The sequence below is a fragment of the Bos indicus x Bos taurus genome, chromosome 2 (genome assembly GCF_003369695.1).
Source record: "Bos indicus x Bos taurus breed Angus x Brahman F1 hybrid chromosome 2, Bos_hybrid_MaternalHap_v2.0, whole genome shotgun sequence".
NCBI classification, from domain to species: domain Eukaryota; kingdom Metazoa; phylum Chordata; class Mammalia; order Artiodactyla; family Bovidae; genus Bos; species Bos indicus x Bos taurus.
Genome location: NC_040077.1, coordinates 125,480,531 through 125,498,778, shown reverse-complemented (window position 1 = coordinate 125,498,778; position 18,248 = coordinate 125,480,531). Strand labels below are relative to the sequence as shown.

The 18,248-nt window shown below is 39.7% G+C and overlaps 1 protein-coding gene and 1 non-coding gene across 2 annotated transcripts in view; one reads left to right on the top strand and one right to left on the bottom strand.

Moving 5' to 3' along the window:
• WASF2 (WAS protein family member 2) overlaps window positions 1-18,248 on the bottom strand; it is a 71,015-nt gene that overhangs the window by 24,950 nt on the left and 27,817 nt on the right. The gene's annotated exons all lie outside the window — the stretch shown is intronic.
• LOC113881956 lies at window positions 5,089-5,195 on the top strand. The gene has a single exon (XR_003508230.1). It is a non-coding gene; the product is annotated as a U6 spliceosomal RNA (small nuclear RNA).

The window sequence follows — 18,248 nt, the reverse complement described above, 5'->3', positions numbered from 1 at the left end:
ATCAAACTCTTCTATAGATCTAGAATGGTGAAAAGGACATTCCAGACAGTGCTCTGGGGTTAAGTTAATTACACTCTGGGAGCCTCCCAAGCCAATTTGGGGGTTGGCTACCCAAAGATGTAAAAATGTCTGGACCAGTGACAAACATCCAGTCAGACTCAGCAGCAACCCCCATCTTCACCCCCAGCTATTTTCAGCTTAAGGGACTTGAGAATGAGTCAGAATAAATCAAAGACTTCAACCATCTCCTCCGAGCCATGGCTTGGAGTACACTGACCAGTTTGGACTTCCAGTACCATGATGGGATTCATGCTTTGAATTGGAAACTGGATGTGTTCTTTGAGGTCTCTTCACAACAGTAAGACTCTACAAGTTTGTGTATTTGAAGTTATCATGGGATATTTATATATCACATTTGGCCAGTCTTAAGGCAAAAGGAGACTCTGACATGTACCCTACACTCTGAACTCTCAACTCTGCTCCCGACAGCCTGCAGCAGGAGTGGGGTGAAGTAGGTGAGAGGGATGGATTGGAAGCTGGAAGAAGGTAATAAAGGAAGACTGCATGTGAGGGGGAAGATGCACTCATCTGTACCCTACACTTTGAATTCCTATTAACAGCAGGACAAAAAACAGATGACTGCTCATTCTGGCAATGACATGTATTACTAGCTGTTTATTATAAATAAATAAGCAATGTTTCATTTAGAGCCATGGTCACTGATAACACCTGCAGATTTCTATGGTCACATCCCAAAGCAAGTATATCTGAGCTACAGCAATAACTATAACAACAGAAATGCTTCTCAAGGCAGTTCCTCTTTGAAACATACCCTCAAAATGCTGATCAGCAGTAGCATGGGATGAGAACATGTGGGGATATTGTATGTGTGGCAATTAGTACTTCTGCTTTTCACTTCAGCATTTCCCACTGTTCTATAGTTAACAGCACTTTGGATAGGGGCATATGAGAAGCGCCTTCCTTTGTAGACTAGTTTCCTCTTTCAGGAGATAAATTTCTTTATGATAAAGAATATGCATTCCACAGTGGTTCAAGAATCTCAACTGAAAGGTCAAACAATCGCTTGATTTCAAAATGAAACACAACACTCAGGTTTACTGTAATCTAAGTTGGTCCATCAAAATATTTAAAGAAGTATAAATTGACTGTTGCATATAGCAGTTCCTCACTATCATGCAACAATTACAAGGAGAATTGCCTCTTTATAGACTTAGGCACCTGCCTACTTCCTGTTGAAATACAGGGCGGGGCTGAAGCTACACATATAACCAGACTCTCTCCAAACACAAGAAATTACTGATAAACCAGTTTAGGTCACTAATGTTCAAAAAAGCTAGCAAGATAAATGGAACTCCACGAGTGGACAAAGAAAGTATCTGACTGGGAGAACCAAGAATAAAAGCTTACTTGTGATCTAAAACCAGGAGAGATTACCAATTTCATAAATGAATGACACCAGCTATGGACCTACCTTCAATAAATGTAAAGTTCCTTCTTGTCCTAATTTGGTTTTGGGAAAGGAGTCCAGGGGAACAGAACTTCTAAACTACAGTGTCTTACTCCTTCAACATACTGCACATCTAGCAAGGACCACTCACATCTGGCAATTTCGTAACTTTCTATTATCTTTTAGGGGCAATACCACCTTTTTTCTTCTATTACTCTTCAGGCTCTATTCATAGCTTTGTTCTTAAAGCTAAAATCGGGGGGGGGGCTAACTTCGACCTGCAAAACTGGTTTTTTCTAGTATCAACTATTCCATAGAAAACTGCCTTTTTTTGTTGGTTTTTGTTTTGGGGTTTGTTTGTTTTGTTTTGATTATTACTGTATAGCTTTACAATGTTGTGTTAGCTTCTGCTGTACCGCAAAGTAAATCAGTTACACAGATACATATATCCCCTCTTCCCTGGCTTTCCTTAGGTCACCACAGAGCACTGAGTAGGATTCCCTGTGCTGATAGCTGGTTCGCATTAGTTTATCTATTTTATACATAGTAGTGTATATACGCCTATCCCAATCCATCCCCAATCCCACTTCCCCCTTGGTAGCCATGTTTGTTCTCTGCATCTGTGCAATACCTGGAGAAAACCATAATTCAAGAAGATACAAGCACCCCCAATGTCCACTGCAGCACCATTTACAATAGCTAGCACATGGAAGCCACCTAAACGTCCATCAACAGAGGAATAGGGAAAGAAGATGTTGTAAATATATACAATGGACTATTATTACTCAGCCATAAAAAGGAATGAAATTGTGCCATTGGCAGAGATGTGGATGGATCTAGAGACTGACATACAGAGTGAAGTCAGAAAGAGAAAATCAAATATCATATATTAACACATATATGCAGAATCTAGAAAAATGGTAAATATGAACTTATTTGCAAAGGAGAAATAAAAAACTACTTTTCAAATGGCCAAAATTAAGCTCTTTTTTTAAGTAAGATCCATCTGGTTGTCCAAAAGAAAATACACTTAAAATTGTGCATTGGAAACCACTTAAAACTGTGAGTCGGGTTCTAGTTCTTAGTCTAATGATGACTAGCAATTGGAGAAAAACTTTCAATTCATCTTTCCAGTTCAGCTGTGAGCTGCACTAAAAAAAATGCTTGAGAGGTGCTATATGAAACTGAGATTTTGTTTACAAAATATTCCTAGCTCCAAAGAGATTTATTCACATAAAATATTTCCTGTATCTGCATCTTTGCCTAAGTTCCTAGTTATGAATCCATTTAAATTACACAGGGTCTGCATGGTTATCACTGATAACTCTAATAACAGACACAAAGTTCATTTTACTCTCCCAGTCTTAATTCCAATTTCTAGCAAAACTTAATTCATCAAAATGGAATGGTCTGAAATACTCCAAACTATCCATCTAAAAGGTCTTTTGATCCAGCAATTACACTCCTGGATATTTATCCAAAGAAAACAAAAACACTAACTTGAAAAGATACCTGCACCTCTATGTTCACTGCAGCATTATTTACAATAGCCAAGACATGGAAGCAACCCAAGTGCCAATCAATAGATACACACTGGAATATTACTCATCCATAAAAAAGGAATGAAAACCTTTGGGACTGATATATACACACTACTATATATCATATAGGAAACTAATAAGAACCTACTGTATAGCACAGGGAACTCTACTCAATACTTTGTAACAGTCTATATGGGAACAGAATTTAAAAAAGAGTGGATAGGGACCTTCCTGGTAGTCCAGTGGCTAAGACTCAGGCTCCTAATGCAGTAGGCACCCGATCAACCCCTGGTCAGGGAACTAGATCCCACATGGTGCAACTAAGAGTTCGCACATTGCAACCACAAGATCTCGCATGTCGCAACTACAGATCAAACACACCATGTACCTCAACTAAGACCCAATGCAGCCAAATAAACACTTTAAAAAATTAAAATAAAAAAATAGAGTGGATATGTACATGTGTAACTGATTCACTGTGCTGTATAGCAGAAACTAAAACAACACTGTAAATCAACTACTGTAAAATTACTCCCCCCACCAAAAAGAATGAAATCTTGCCATTTGCAACAACATGGATGGACCTAGAGGGTATTATGCTAAGTGCAATGTCAGACAGAGAAAGACAAATACTGTATGATTTCACTTATATATGGAATCTAAAAAAGAAATGAACAAACATAATAGAAATGGGTTCCCTGGTGGCCCAGCGGTTAGGATCTGGTGCTTTCAGAACTGCCGCGCATGTGTGTGCGTGTGTGCTCACTCAGTCACGTCTGTTTGCAATCCCACTGACTGGAGTCTGCCAGACTCCTCTGTCCATGGAATTTTCCAGGCAAGAACACTGGAGGGGGTTGCCATTTCCTACTCCAGGGGATCTTCCTAAGCCAGCAGTAGAACTCGAGTCTTTAGAGTCTCCTGCACTGGCAGGCGGATTCTTCACCACTGGGCCACCTGGAAAGACTGGGATTCAACTGCTAGTTGGGGAACTGAGATCCCCTAAGCTGCAAACTGTATGGCAGCGCCATAAAAAAAAAAAAAAAAACAGAAACAGAATTATGATACAGAGAACAAAATAGGTGGTTGCCAGAGGACAGGGGGAAAGAAAGAAACAGGTGAAGGAGATTAAGATGTATAAACTTCCAGTTTCAAAATAAACAAGTCAGGGGTATGAAATGTACAGTATGGGAAATACAGTCAGTAACTATGATATGTATTTGTATTGTAACATATCTTAACCAGACTTATCCTGGTGATCAGTTTGAAATGTTTCAAAACACCAAATCATATACTGTATAATAGGAACTAACACCGAGTTGCAGGTCAATTATACTTCAAAAATAAACTCATAGAAGAAGAGATCAATTTTATAGCTATCAGAGGCAAAGGGAGGGGAATTGGATGAAGGCGGTCAAAAGGTATAATCTTCGTTATAAGATAGATAAGTGATAGGGATATAATGCACAACATGATAAATATAATTAACACTGATGTATGTTATATACAAAAACTGTTAAGTGTAAATCCTAAGAGTTTTTAACAAACACACAAATTTTTTTTCTATTTCTTTAGTTCTGTTATCTATATGAAATGATGGATGTAAGTAAAATCATTACACTGCATACCTTAAACATATACAGTGCTGTATGTCAATTATATCTCAATAAAACTGGAAACAATAAATGGGGGCTTACTTTTACTCTGACTGCATGCATGCTAAGTTGCTTCAGTCATGTTTGACTCTGTGACCCCATGGACTGTAGCCCACTAGGCTCCTCTGTCCACGGAATTCTCCAGGCAAGAACACTGGAGTGGGTTGCCATGCCCTTCTCCAGGGGATCTTTCCGACCCAGGGATTGAACCCACATCTCTCTGTATCCTGCATTGGCAGGCGGGTTCTTTACCACTGGCACCACTATGAATAAGTGAGGAAACCTTATTCCTATCATTCGTGGGTACTCAAGTACCAGATTTCTTTCAGCTATCGTCATCAAATGAGCATTAAATTCACACAGGAGTTTAACATGAAAAACAACTCAACTGCTCTGGGACAAAAAAACCCTCACAAAACAAAACCTCGTGCTTGCTCCAGCAGCACATATACTAAAATTGGAATGATACAGAGAAGATTAGCATGGCCCCTGTGCAAGGATGACATGCAAATTCATGAAGCGCTCCATATTTTTTAGGAATAAAACTACCATATGACCCAGCAACCCCACTCCTAAGCATATACCCTGAGGAAACCAAAAATGAAAGAGACACATGCATCCCATTGTTCACTGCAGTACTATTTACAATAGTTAGAACATAGAAGCAACCTAGATGCCCTCTACAGATGAATGGATAAAGAAGCTGTGGTACATATACACAATGGAATGTTACTCAGCCATAAAAAGGAATGTATCTGAGTCAGTTCTGATGAGGTGGATGAACCTAGAACCTATTATACAAAGTGAAGTCAGTAAGAAAGAGTCAGAAAGAGAAAGATAAATGTCATATTCTAACACATATATATGGAATCTAGAAGAATGGTACTGAAGAACTTATTTACATGGCAGCAATGAAGAAACAGATAATAGACTTATGGACATGGGGAGAGGGGAGGAGAGGGTGAGGTGTATGGAAAGAGTCACATGGAAACTTACATTGCCATATGTAAAATAGATAGCCAGTGGGAATTTGCTGTATGGCTCAGGGATCTCAAACAGGGACTCTGTATCAACCTAGAGGGGTGGAATGGGGAGGGAGATGGGGGGAGGTTCAAAAGGGAGGGGATATATGTATACCTATGGATGATATGGACTTCCTTGGTGGCTCAGATGGTAACGCATCTACCTACAATGCAGGAGATCCGGTTCGACCCCTGGGTTGGGAAGATCCCCTGGAGATCCAGTATTCTTGCCTGGAAAATCCCATGGATGGAGGAGCCTGGTAGGCTACAGTCCATGGTGTCACAAAGACTCGGACACGACTGAGCAACTTCACTTTCACTTTCTTTCATGGCTGACTCATGTTGAGGTTTGACAGAAAACAACAAAATTCTGTAAAGCAATTATCCTTCAACAAAAAAATAGATTAAAAAAAACCAAAACCTCAACAAATCACTGCACAAGATTATTAGAAACGTGTCAATAACTCACACAAGCCCTAATAAAGTATTCTCTTTTTAAAAAAGTTTTCTTTATTTACAGACAATGACAGAAATGAGTGATCTCTGGTTGGTGGTGGCCAAAAAACTGAGATGAGGATAGATACAAAAGGCATTCCTCTCCAAGTACCTGGGCTTGAAAACCTGGGAGGAAGCCTAACCTGGACATGTGCTACATATGGGAACACAAAGTTGTTTTTTATCGGAGAATGTCTAGTTCCCAGTTTACTATCTCACCGAGGGATAGAGAAAATGGAGCTAGGCTGTAACCCTTCTTTCCTGGTTCTCTACTGCACTTCGTTAAGCTCCCTACAGATGAGACATTGGAGCACCCACTGGTGGATGAGATACTGAAGCAAGTTTGAAAATGAGGAAGGAGATAATCAGGATGGAACCGTACATTAGGCACTGAGTAGGTCTCATTTCATCCTGCTGGCTCTCTAGCCATGCATTTAATCTCTATTATGCTTCTCTTCATATTTCAAGCATCCCTCTGTAGTAACTACTCCCTCTCTGGGATGAAAAGGCCAAAAAAGAAGCCAGTTCTATACAAATGAGAAAGGCCAGGGGGAAAAAAGGTTACAGAGTAACAACAAAAAAGGAAATTCAGCAAAATGTTTTGCTGACAGCTCAAGGTGATACACACACACTGGTCATGGAGTAGCCAGAGCAGTAGTCCTGGACGTGACTGCTAATACACCGACTTAAGTGAGGAGAGAGACCTAGCAATCTCAACTGCATCTGTACACCAGGGAGTGGAATTATGAAGCAAACTGCCATGAAATTTCATAGCAACTATTCTGTTCTGCCAGCTGTAACAAGAATTCATTGCTGAAAAAGTGTCACACACTCATCTGTCACTAACGGCCAAGCTGCCAGCAACTGACTAAGAGCAGCAAAGGGCAGCTGTACATCTTCCTCTCACAAGGTCTATCCACCATTCAAAACATGGGATTTATAAGGAAAAGTCCCTGAACAGCAGGAAAAGTACGTGTCCATTTCTTTTCTTTCTATTCTCAGTTTACTAGGTTACCAAAGCCCTCAAAAGACCTAATAAGCAGTGATGTAGAGCAGCAAGAGTATGGACATTAGAGAAGGAGGTATGGATTTCACCCCACTACTGCCAAACTTCAGTTCTGGGACCTTGGCAAGCAGTACTCGCCCTGTCTGTTTCCTAACCTGTTAAAATCAGTAAAATGATCCTTAGTTTAAGGTTGTTGTGCAGAAAAATGAAATAATGCATGTATAAAATATTTAACATAGTACCTGGCACAGCATAATTACAATAATAGTACCAATGACTGTAGTATTAATAGTAGTCCCTGCAGCAGTAGTAGTAACAGAAATACTAATTCTACATCTATCTAGCACTTAGTTCTGGCATCCAGTTAAATATATGGTTCTTTTAACCAGTAAACAACTCTTTAAGTTTTGGGTTGCATTAATTGCTAACTACTAATTATAGCACGCTTATCAATCAATGAATATTTATCAAGTAGACACTGCTGCTGCTGCTGCGGCTAAGTTGCTTCAGTCGTGTCCGACTCTGTGCGACCCCATAGATGGCAGCCCACCAGCTCCTCCGTCCATGGGATTTTCCAGGCAAGAGTACTGGAGTGGGGTGCCACAGACACTAGATGATACAAATATAAAATTCTTCCCATGACCAAGAGCTTATAATTTGAGGAGACAGATAAAACACAGGTAAGTAACAACATAGTAAACAGAAGTTATCAAACGAATGATGTAGTCAATTATGACAAAAGAAAGGATGAAAAGATCACTTTCAACTGAGCAGAATTCCTGGAATAAAGACTGGAACTGGGCAGGATTTGGATTTAAAGAATAAAGAAGGGAAGTTTTCTAGGTCAGGGTAATATAAGTAGAAGACTTGAATTCTACCGTAAGTATTTATGGAAAAGTCACAACTCTAATGGGTTTTTACGGTATTTCATGAAATTTAAGATGCATGATTATTCCAGAGATGTTAAAATATGGGGAAAATATGCATCTCAGAATTAATGAAACATAATATTTCTTTTTCTATAATATGAGAGGGTAAACACGATGATCTTTAAAAAGTTCTTTCCAATTCTAAAATGATATAAAAAAAAGAAAAAAGAAAATGATATGATTTGGTAACTTAGACTTACAAGATAATACTCAAATTTTACCAAATCATCAACAGCATGAGAAGAAAGATAATAAAAAATAAGAGAGACTGAAACCAAATTCCACTATTTGTTTGCAAGGCTAAAATGTTTACCTCCTAATTAATATGTTTGTATTTTCTTTTATATGTGCTAAGTCACTTCAGTCGTGTCCAACTCTTCGCAACCCAATGGACTGTAGCCTGCCAGGCTCCTCTGTCCATGGAATTCTCCAGGCAAGAATACTAGAGTGGGGTGCCATTTCCTTCTCCAGGGGATCACCTACGTATCAAACCGGCGTCTCAAGTCTCCTGCACTGGCAGGGCGGGTTTACCCTTTCCTCTGTATATTTGAACATAATTATAACAGCTGTTTTAATATCTTTGTCTGGTAGTTCTATCACCTCTATCATTTTTGAGTGTTTCTACGAACTGATTTTTCCCCTAATTATGGGCCACATTTTCCTGGTAACTTTTGACCGGACGTTGGACGTTGTGATTTTTTGATGTTGAGTACCTAACATTGTTGTCTTGGTTTCAAAAATGTGAGGCTTTGTTCTGGTTGGCAGTTAAGTGACTTCTGGTTCAATTTGGTACACCTGAGGTTTCTTTTTAAGCTTTGTTAGGGTGGATCTTGAGCAGCTTTTACTCTCTTGGCTCTTTAGCCCCCGTACAGACGTGGCCCTTCAGTGATCTCTACTGTATACTTTCTACTGAGGATCTCTGCTGGAGAGTGAGCAACATGGGCTCTCTACTCAGGCTGATAGGAATTAGTACACCTCCCTGCACTGGGAATCAGTTAGCTCATAAGTTTCTGGTCACTCTTTTCCAACCTCCTATAATCTGACCCCAGGCAAAGAAGATTTCTAGAACAGTATTCTTCCTTTCTTCCAGAACTGCACCCCACAGCTTCCAGTTGCCTCAGACTCCCTTGAACTATTAACGCAATTTGTCTCAGTTCAGTAAGACGAATCTGCTCTGCTTGGGATTCCCCACCGCCCTGCCCCGCTTTGCTCCATGGTTAGAATCTAGACAGAAAATCAGGGTAATCACGGGGCTCACGTCCTTATTTCCCTTCTCCCAGAGATGAAAGCCACAAGCTTCCTATGTAAGTCAGGACTGATTTCCCCTCTGGTTTTGCAAGGTCCCCAATTATAAAGAGGTATTAATTTCAATTTATCTTCAATAAGTATATGCCATAGAAAACTTTTAAAAGGAAGAACAGGTATCCCAAAATCAAATAAGAAAACACTGCAAAAAGGTAGGATATCACCACTATATGCCTATAACATATTTGAATAACATTTTTCTGAATAATCATAATTAATAATGGCAGAAAATTTTCCCTTTTTCTTTTTTTAAAGTTGGTACTCATATAGGTATTTATCACATTAAAAAAAAAAATCAGTACAGCTTGATGAATCCAGAGGCAAGTTCAGCCAAGAGACAAGGGTCCCCTGAGCCTCTAGTTATATATGACTCTGGGCTGGTTCATCTTTCCAAGCCTCATCTGTAAAATAGGGAAAATAAAACCTATCCCATAGGATGGTTTTCAGGATAAAAGGAGGTAACATACGTAAGCCTTCTAGAGGGGTATCTAGCACCTAGTAGGTACTCAACAACTGACAGCTCTCATTATTGCTAATTCAAAGCAGCACCGAGTTTGTTGGACTTACCTCCTAGTGGTAATACAATAATTTAAAGAGCGCAGGTCAAATTAAACAGCACTGGGCATTACACACAGAGTTCTCCTAATTGGTTCTCTTTTCTTTGGTCTCAGAAGAAACCAAGCAGTAGGTAGGCCTCTTAACTTCTGCAACGGGTTCTCTGGGAGTCTGAAGACAGGAGCTGAGAATGAAATGGATGGCCTCAAAATTCCACCAAATGCAAAACTTATTTTTGAAGTGGAATTAGTGGATACTGACTAAAATAATAAAGACATCAACAATAAAACATGGCTGTAAAGAAACTTATGTATCTAATTAGAGCTGGTTACTATTGTTAAGTGAAGAGTCAGCTGGAAAATTCAAGTTAGAACTTGTTTACTTGATCCCTCAACTTTTAAGAAATGCAATCCATTATAAACCTTTGAATTTTAAAATATTTTACTACAGCTGTGTAAAATATCACTTGAAGAGAACTGATTTGCCTTTTACCTCATGTTGTAAACTAAAAGGTTCAATAAAAATGTATCCAATGTCAAAAAAAGAAAGAAATGGATGGCCTCTGCTTACGTTATACCAATTTTAAGGATTAAGACAAAGGGTATCAGTCTATCAGTCTTTCCAATCATAGTCAAGAGTGAATTCAATATTTTCACTTTATGTATTTTGAAAGCAGTCTCAAAGGTACTACTATCTGGATTGTGCCATTTCTTAAAAAAAAAAAAAAGAAAATTCCTTCATCTTAAAGGCCCAAGGCAGACGCCACCCTTTCTAAAAGCCCAAGGCAGACGTCACCATTTCTAAGAAGCCCTCCTCAACTCTTCTGGTCTGAAGCCATTTCTCCCTCTCCAAAGGTGCCAAAAAAGTATGCTGCACCTTTTACGGCAGTCACTACATTCTATATTGTAGCACAGCTTTTTGGAGTGTACAATTCTTTGAATACAGGAACTGAAAAACAAAATATCTTTAAACTTAACAGAAACAGTAGTAACAGCAGCAGCTATTGGAATCTGCTATAATAAGGGTGGGATTTTTAAAAACTTCTTTGCATCCTATAGTGTCTGCCCAAAATGTGTCAAGTATTTATTCACATTTTCTTTAACAGATCTAATCTTCAAAACACTACTGAAAAGTAACTGGGAGCATTGTGATTTTACAGCTAAGAGAACTAAAACACCAAGAGCAGTTCTATAACTTTCTCAGTCACACAGCTTTTAAACCCAGGTCCACCTGCATCCATGACACTATGCTGACTTCACAAAACACCCTGGCCAAGACTGTGCCCACATTTCTCATTTTCATACACAAGTGCCATCAAACCCCAGACTAGTTTCTTCCCCCTCAAAAAAAAAAAAAAAAAGATAATATGCTAACATAAGAAAGCCTTCCTGACATATTTACCCTGGAACTGCAATGGTGTTAATGAGAATAACACACTGCTTTCTCCCTCTCTACACCCAGTTTTAGCCAGCTGCTCAGGGGCTTCACATCTTTCACTTTAAATAACAGAAACACTGGCTCATTTAAAGCGCCAGCCTCAGATACCATGTTCAGATGCTACTGCTTTTCAAACAAACGCCTGTTTTCAAAGAGCTAGGCATTTGGGGTTCTGTCACTTCTGATGGGTTACTTTTATTTACAGGGTCTCTGAAAATCACTTTAAGTTTCATTCTCTGGGCACTGTTGAAATCATCAAATCTTGTCATTAAGGACTTTTTAAAAGTGCCTAATCTGTCGTCTTCTTTTACAATGAACCAAAACACATTCCCATGGGTAATTCCTAAAGTGTATACAGTAGTCCCCTTTCTCCAAGAGTCATACGTTCCAAGCCCCCCAAGGATGCCTGAAAGTACCAAACCCTATATATAAACAAAATACTTTTTTCTTTCCTTGTTAAGTCGAGAACTTTCACCTTTTCACTTTTTGGCCTCTCTTTGCCTACTCTTGCATTTGAGGGTCATTAATAGGAAATATAAGGATTATGTGAACACAAGCACTGCAACACCTGACAAGTGATCTAATAACCGAGATGGTGGCTAAGTGACTAACAGGCAGGTAACATACACAGTGTGGCTACGCTGGACAGAGACAATTCACATTCAGGGCAAGACAGCATAGGATGGCGTGAGATTCTGTTATGCTACTCAGAAAGGTGAGCCATTTAAAATTTATGAATTGCTTATTTCTGGAATTTTTCATTTAATAATTTTGGACTACTGAAATTAGTTATTATTTAATAATTTTGGTAACTGAAACGGAGGAAACTGAAACTTCAGATAATGGGTGATGACTGTATGTATGTTTTAAAATAATATTCTTCTGAGCCTTTTTCTAAAAAGCACAATTGTTTTTCCTTTTTAGCCCAAGTAAAGATACTTATATATCAGAAGTGAGTCCCACCCCCCCATCTCTTTCTGCATATGGGGAATGCTGAAAAGAGAAGTCTTTTTTAATTATTAAATGTAAATAGCTCATTAAATATAATCCAATTACTTTAATTGTAAAAAGGAAGTAATTACAATATGTACATGTATTCTTGCCTAGTAGATTTAATATCTTAAATTAATCTTTTCAGCATTAATATTTTAAATTAACCTTTGATATCAGAAAAATTCAAGAGACTGATGTCTACTTTAAATATATACATATAAAGCTGTACCTTATGGATCTTTGTTGTGCTTTCACCCACAAACAATTTTTGTGGGAACAGCCCCATCCCCATAAAGAAGGGTAATTAAATAACACCTGCCCTAACTGAACTGGTATTTCTAGTCTGCTGTAATTCATGTTAAAGGGTCTGTTTTAAATTCTAATGCTTTTGTGGGACAAAAAGCCAAGAGATGAATTCTGTGGCATTCCAATAATCACAACAGCTTTACTTAGCAAGACAAATTCAAGCCAAAATTAGGAGCATGTCTCTGGTATAGTAGCCTAAATTTTCCACTACCTCATTTCTATTCTGTTCCTATCAATTACAGTTCCCTGAGACTACCCCCGAGCATTCTTCTCTTGCTAGCCCCTTCTGGTCTAGCCCCTCAAGTTTGCTGTTACAACACTTTCCCTTAGCAGCCATTTGGCTCTTTGATTTTTACTCTTTCTTGGTGACCGAGAGTAAGTAAATTGCATAGCTAAATCTATGAACTGCTTTGAAAATGGGCTCTGCCACGGTCTGTGCACAGAAGAACTTCTATTAAAATGGAGAGTAAAGGCCTATACAGATGAGAAATTACGAAGACTGAGTTTTGTTTTTCTACCCCCCACCAAAATCTATCAATGAGTGTTGTTTTAAGATATGAGCATGTGTTTAGAAAAATTAAAACTGTGTTTACATTAACACGGAACTTTTCCAAACTTTAGAAATATCAAGAACTGAATGAATATGTATGTTGTAGCAGTAACAACTGCAGCCATGTTTGTACAGCACTTCCCCTCCAAAGTAGAAAAGTTCTATTTAAAGTACAAAGAGGAACTTCTCTGGCAGTCCACTGGTTAAGATTTTGCGCTTGCACTGCAGGGGGCACAGGTTCAATCCCTGGTCAAGGAACTAAGATCCTACGAGTCACTCAGTGCGGCCACACACACAAAAGAAACTGCAAAGAAGCATCATGCGTTTTCAGCAACTCTCCAGGATTTCAGTGAAATAAATTTCACGGCTCAGACTCCAGTATTAATGAGCCAAAGGTGCATCTGTGTCTCACTGTTATGACTTCTCAAAACAAATAATGAAATAGGTAAGCCTGCTGCTGCTGCTGCTAAGTCGCTTCAGTCGTGTCCGACTCTGTGCGACCCCATGGACTGCAGCCTACCAGGCTCCTCCATCCATGGGATTTTCCAGGCAGGAGTACTGGAGTGGGGTGCCATTGCCTTCTCCAATACATAAGCCTAACTATGACTAACTCCTTTCGCCATTCAGACTGTAGCCATACTGGAACGGTTCCTGACCACATAATACATAAGGCTGGCTTCTGCTGTCATCCTGGCTAACCTGGAAGGCTATTTTATGGTCCAAAAGGATAGTGACAAGGGGTCACTGTGAGTGCCTCATTTCAAACACTGTAATGAATTCTGAACAGTTACCAAAGGTTAGCAGAAGGAATGGAGTCTGATATCTGATGATGATCACAGGACTCCAGAAGGACAGTGCCATTAAAAGACAAGAAGTAATTTCACAAGTAAAAGGTGTACTGGCAGCTAAAACTGAGCCCCTTTCAAGATTTAAATGATTCAAGTCTCATCTTAGTAACACTGGTATTTTTGTACAAAATATATCTTATTAGGCCAGCCCTTGAAAGTTAAAAGGTGTCTTTAAATGCCTGCTGACCTAAAATTGCCATGTTCCATGTTTAAAGGGATTGATTTTCTGGAAAAGGACAATAAGATGCCAAATTTTGTTCAATGGAGATCAGAATACTATTTGGTGAACCGATTCTGCACCTGTGGAAGCAAAAGAATAAGACTGGCTCACACACCCCAGAGGGAGGGTAGTATTTATGTGGGCTCTCCCTATGACCTCTTTGGCAGCAATGTAAGAAAGCCCTTTTTTGAGGCTAAGGGGTGGGTCCAGGACTTTCAACTACCCATTCAAGCAGGGTTACGATTCCCCTCCTCCGTAATTAAGTTCCCTTTCCCACTCTCCATGCATGCATGAATTGTAGTGACATTGACATGGGGGTCTGACATTAGTCTTTGAAGGTCATTTAAATCCTCCTCCTTCCAAGCTGCCTTAAAAGCAATGCATCATCCTCTCCACAATGCCTGAGTATGGGGTTTGACTAGATGGTTCTCAATGTGGAGTGAACCTAAAGCATAAAAGGAAAGGGGGCTCCAAATTCATATGATACCTCCAAGGGGTATCATAAAACGAACAAACCAAAGAAATAAAACATTAGGTAAAACTCAGCTGCTCAAGAGACAATACCAAGAGAAACACTAAACATCTAACATTACATGAATGAAAACATGTCTACTGATTAATTTAGGAAGGTAGAAAAGGTCATTCACAATATGGCCCCTTTCTTTGGCTCCAGTCTCATCTTCTGTCATATCTTCACATTTACATACTCTTCCCTGAAGTCCCACAGACCTTCTCATGGTTTCCCATCTCATCACGTTCTCTCTTGCTTCCATACTTTTGTTCAAGTCTAACCACCTACCACAACCCCCAGCTTCTTGGTTCAGTTCAGTCGCTCAGTTGTGTCCGACTCTGCGACCCAGTGGATTGCAGCAAGCACGCCAGGCCTCCCTGTCCATCACCAACTCCCGGAGTTCACCCAAACCCATGTCCATTGAGCCAGTGATGCCATCCAACCATCTCACCCTCTGTCGGCCCCTTCTCCTCCTGCTTCTAGGGTCTTCTCCCCAACATCTAGGGTTTTCCAAAACTGAGCTCAGGTATTTCGCTGGTGGTCCAGTGGCTAAGACCCTGCAATCCCTGCAGGGGGCCAGGGTTCAATCCCCGATCAGAGAACTAGACCCTGCATGTCACAACTAAGACCCAGGGTAGCCAAATAAATAAATTAAATTAAAAACAAACAAACAAACAAACACACCCACTGAGCTAAAGTGAAACATCTTTTGACATGCCTTGACCCCAAAGGAGCTTGATGCCCCTCCCTCACACCCTCTTCAAAATTCCATAATACTCTGTGCATGCCCATCCTATCCCACTGCTTAAAAATGACTGATTTTCTTACCTGCTCTCCCACTAGACTAAATTGAGGTTAGTGATCAGTCATCTCTAATTCTAATGCCTACCACCATGCGAGACACAGAATGTTCAATAAAAATTTATCAAATGAATAAAGCTACAGTAAGTGGCTACTATGCTTTAGCCCTCAAAAAGGTGAGGTGGGGAGAGTGTCTCTGGACCTCCAGTCTTACAGCACTGCTTCCTGAGGGAAGAGAACCCAATCTGAACGGTCCAAGTTTAACCTCTATTTTAGATTAAGAGTCCTGGTAGCACACCAGATCACAAGACAGAATCTCCATACACTTTCCAAGCCCTAGAAAATATCAAGGGTCTAATCTGGTACAGAGTGAGACATTAAAAATTAAAACCCAGGGCAAAAATTAACTAAAAAACAAAAGGCTACCCTGACCAATATGATCAATCTGCCACCTCCTTTTTATTCACTCACTTCAAAGTTCTTACTTCCTAAAGTAGAGAGAGATGAATGATAAGAGTCATCAGCCAAAGAAGATAAATTTCCAAAAAGGCTAGGGAAGGTCAGAAGAGGGTAAGTCATGAAAATCAGCACATGTCCACAGCTTGAAAGAAATCCAGGCTGTTATTAGAATCCCCGGGCACTTAGCCTAAAACGTTAATAAGCCTCTGAATCTTTCCTTTCCCTCCCAAGTCAGCTTCTGGCTTCCCTTCCCTCGATACTTCTTCCCCATCATCTACTCACCCAGCAGCCTGCCCCCCGTCTTTCTTTTCCTTCCTACCTTCACAAATACTGACAGAGATTATCAGAATGTGGCAAACAAGTGACAACTAACTGCATGTGGGGCATCAGTATAAAGGACATCCAATTACTCATTTGTTTGTTCCTCCTTCCTTCACTCATTCAACAGACCTTATATACCAGACAGTGTGCACACAGTGGGGAAATAATTCAACACTGCCCTGTCCTCATGAAGCTTGACCGCTCCTGAAGGAGACAAATTAAAAAGGGGGACAATAATATAAAGTGATGAATGTGACCACAAATGTTAAAATTCAAGGGTTATGGAGGCATCCAGCTCACACTGTGGGTGAAGGGGTCATAAGAAAGAGTGTCTTAAAAAAAAAAAAAAAAGTGTCTTAAAAGATGAAAAGGGTTAGTTAAGAGAAGTTTCAGGGGAAGGAAGCAATGTGTGCAGAGGCGAACAGTGTTCCAGGAACAGCAAACAGCTTGGTGTGGCTGAAGTGCAGGAGGTCACGAGTGATGAGGCTAATCAGACGGACAGAGGCCCAGGTGCAGAGAGCCTTGTGTGCGTACTATAGCACTTGGGAGTGTGTTGATGGCTACTTCGAACTACTTAAGATTGAGGCCAGGGAGTGACATGATCGGATTTGCATTTAGAAAGCTCTCTCTGGCAGCAGAGAGAATGTATTACATGAAGGGGAGAAAGACTGAGGCAGTAATCCAAGTGGAAGCACTTCTAATTGATCGATAGAATCTACATAATGGGAAAGTTGCAACGTAAGATGACAGAAATTGCTCTATATTGAGTTTGAGACCAAGTTGTCACTGATAAGCTTTCTCTTTTGAACAATTAAATTACCTAATCTCTCTCAGTTTTTACATTCTGAAAAATGCATTTGTGTGTTCTAGGGGGAACACTAGACTATCACCTATCATCAACCTTTTCTTAATGCTTTAAAATTTATAGTATAAGTTTTTTAATATATGTATAGTGAGATAGCAAGTATCAGTGTAGAGTGTACCTACCGCCTAGTTTAAGAAGAACATTACCATTAGTTTTAAAGTCCCCTGCATGTCTCTCCCCAAACCCACCTTCTTCTCTTTTCACCATGAGGTAACACTATCCCAAATAGTGATAACTTTACCACATCTGTATCTCTAAACATTTTTAGTTTCACGTTTCTTCACATGAATCTTATCATAATATATATTCGTCTGCAACTTTTCACTCTACAATTTGTTGAGATTCATTCATGTTGCTACAGTTGCAATTTAATCATTTCCATGGCTACACGGTGCTCTACTGTATGGCCACACTGAGATTTATTTATACAATCTGAAGTTGATGGATACTGGGATTTTTTTCCCAGTTTGGATTTTTTGTTTATTTTGCTAATGCCAACAGTGTTGCTACGGACATTTTTGTACACATCTCCCACTGCACACGTGCAACAGTTCTTCAGGGTAGATACCCAGGAGAGAAACTGCTGCGTACAGGTAAGCACATCTTCAATCATGAGATAATACCAAATTGTTTTGCATGACAGTTGTACCCATTTACACCACTATTTGCTGGGTTCCGGTTGCTTCATGTCTTTGCTGACATTTTTTGCCAAACTTTAATTTTTGCCAATCTGATAAACACAAAACAGTACATCACTGTAGTTCTAACATGCATTTTCCTGATTGCTCATAAGGCTGAGCATCCTCAATGCTTTTTGCAGAAAGGAGCTACTTTTTATTTTCAGAAACCTTCTCTGAAAGCCTTGAATGGCTGGAAGTCCTTCAGAAAGCTGCCTCCCAATAACTAACAAGATGAAAATTGGTCTTTCTTAGCACTAAGCTAAAACTGTATGACCAAACCTCAG